Genomic DNA, 2,899 nt, shown 5'->3' with positions numbered 1-2,899 from the left:
TGTGGAAATAAGAAGGGTAATTTTATCAATAACAAGTAACTACAAACAACTGTTCATGAAAAGAGCTTTTCGTGAAAAGCTCCAAAATGTTGCAGTGTCCAGAGAAAATGCGAAACGCTGCAGTTATATAAATCTAACCAAACATGCCCTTAATAAACATATATATTAATCGATTTACGGAAGGGCCTAATACACCCATATATGAAAGATCAAGGGCTCAATGTGTCTAAATGAAAGATCGAGGGCTTAATGCATCAAATGATGAAAGATTAAGGGCTTAATGTGTCTAAATAAAAGATCGAGGGCTTAATGCACCAAACAATGAAATATCAGGGACCTCAGGATGCTTTTTGCCTTATAAAAATAGTTTAAAAGTTGATTAAGTTTGGAATAATCTTTGGATGATTATAACATTCACATGAAGACAATGGAGAAAAATGATAGTACAACAACATATCTTAGTAAAGTAAAAACAAATGATGAAGATTTGAGAGAAGAAGAAGGTGCTCCGTTCTTATGGCCGTTACGGGGACGAAGGAGATCTCCACCACCATAACCCTTTCCATGCTTTTGAAAACTTTGTATCTCAACTTCTTCATGATGCTGATCTACATATGCACAACACACCATTAATATAAGTGCTGAAAGAATTTACTACATGCTCGACGCACCATGTCATCCATATACCTAATAAAACAATTAATATTGACGTATTTTTTAGTTAATGTATCTAGATACTAAAATATACACTTTAGAACTTAAAAATTAAATCCTAAAATATATGATGTGACATTAAATTATTAATAGCAACTTGAAGTGATCTGAGTTATACGCAAGGTTGTAAAAAACGTTAGGCGCTAGTCGGGCGGACAGGACCCTCAAGGATTAATCGAAGATTAGTCGGGGATTAATCGATTTGTATTTTTATATTTTTTATTTGTTAATCAATAAATTATTATATAATTCAATTAATATATAGTATACTATCTAAAAACTGTAGTATAAAATTATTTAATATAGAAAAACACGTATATTTAGAACATATATGTTTAACATCAAAATTTCAACAACAATATCATTGAAACAACTCAAAAGTGAATTACAATAAAAAAAAAGGGCGGCCCAGTCGCATTACGCGTCCCCGCTGAGCGAGGGTCCGGGGAGGGGTCCCACCACAAGGGTGTATTGGGGGCAAGCCTTCCCTTGCCAATTTAATTGGCAAGAGGCCGCTCCTAAGACTCGAACCCGTGACCTCAGGTCACACGGCAACAACGTTTTTACCGTTGCGCCAAGGCTCGCCCTCCAAAAGTGAATTACAATAAAGAAAAAAAATAAATTCACAATAAAAAATGTTTTTCTTCATCGTCACTTAAGCGGCAGCCTAGGCGGGGCCCAAGTGGCTAAAAATTGGCTAGTAGCCAAAAAAACGCCTAGAAGGACTAATCGGAGAAGATCGGGACAGATTCTCATTTTCGAGCGCCAAGACGGTCGAGGCGGCCTTCGTTTTGAACAGTAAGTTATACGCAAAAATAATATAGGTAGAGCAAAGTGATTGGACAAAAATACCGGCTATATTTAATAATATCTCTCAAAATTCGGTTCGTTATTTTGCAAACGTTATTAGTAATAGATTTTTTGATGGAATCAATTGAAAAAATGAAAAAAAGTACAACTAGAACAGAAAAAAACACTTACTCTTAACAAGTTTGATGCTCTTTAGAGGGTTGTTTTGAGGGGCAAAGGAAGCTTCAGAGATGTGAAATGAAGGAAATAAACAAAAGGTTAGGAAGATAATAACTACAAATATTAATACCCTCATTGTAAGGTAGAGTTAGGGCTATAGATCTTTGGGGAGTTTCCTTTATAATGTTTTCTCAAATTAATTGATTGAGGTAACAGTAAAATATATAGAAATTAAAAAGTTACAGAATATCGGTAATGCATATATGCTGCTGTCAATATTCTTTTCTTGCGTTTTTATTTTGCTGGAATCTCTTCATTTTCAATCTTTTCACTCAACATAATCAATTTACTGTAGATTATATGCCTTTTGTTTTTGTGGTGTTTTATCTTGTCTACACTAAGTTAGAAAATAGAAAATTCTTGACTACTTTGCATATAATAATTATTTAGTGTTTAAGAAAAAGATCGTATAGACCGCTTATGCCACAGTTAGGCATTTAAAATTGAGAATCCGTTTTTATTTTCTCCATCTAAGTTTCTGAGCGTTTTTTTTTTACCCTCTAGCCGTTTTTTCCGTCTAGGGTTTTTATTATTTTTACTTTATTATAATTCACTTTTGAACATTGTCACATAGGTACAATGAATTATGTTCTTTATTTTCAGATATCTTTGTGTAATTCCATTCTCTAATTGTTTCCATGTGTTAGAAATATTCGGGCCATGGGCTGAATATTTATCCATCCGTAAGTGAAACGGGTCAAGCCCATCCAAAAGATGGAGGATTAGGGTTACGGTTTTATAAGTTAAACCTCATACTATAAATAGATAGCCACCTACCCTAATCAAGGTCAAAATCAATAGAAAACACACTCCTCTCTGTGCCACCCTCTTCCTCTCCGGCTCAGAAACCCACTTTAGTTTGTGGATCCATCGCTTTCACCTCGAGACTAACATCTACATGGGTGATACGAGATCATGGTAGATCTTACTCTTTCGCTGCTAATCTGTTGGAAAATAGACAAATGTAGGCACATTGGAAATATAAGATTTTTATATATTTCCCTTGCCAATTTCCGTTAATCGTTATTTCATATTAAAAGAGATTAAACGTATATACCTTTTCTGAAGAACTATCTACCATTTCAAACGAAGTGTCTATGTAGATATTAACCCTCTTTTCACGAACACAAACAATAAAAAGAAAACGTTAATAATC

General features: G+C 34.1%; 1 long non-coding RNA gene across 1 annotated transcript; it reads right to left on the bottom strand.

Moving 5' to 3' along the window:
- Nucleotides 1–364: 364 nt before the first annotated feature.
- Nucleotides 365–1,964, bottom strand: LOC136202218 (uncharacterized). Its single transcript, XR_010674356.1, has 2 exons — nt 1,696–1,964; nt 365–608 (listed from the first exon to the last, which is right to left on the bottom strand). It is a non-coding gene; the product is annotated as an uncharacterized lncRNA (long non-coding RNA).
- Nucleotides 1,965–2,899: the final 935 nt, after the last annotated feature.

Source organism: Euphorbia lathyris, chromosome 8 (genome assembly GCF_963576675.1).
Source record: "Euphorbia lathyris chromosome 8, ddEupLath1.1, whole genome shotgun sequence".
Taxonomy (NCBI): Eukaryota; Viridiplantae; Streptophyta; class Magnoliopsida; order Malpighiales; family Euphorbiaceae; genus Euphorbia; species Euphorbia lathyris.
The sequence above is the reverse complement of the archived record's forward strand: the minus strand, read 5'-3'. Positions and strand labels throughout refer to the sequence as shown.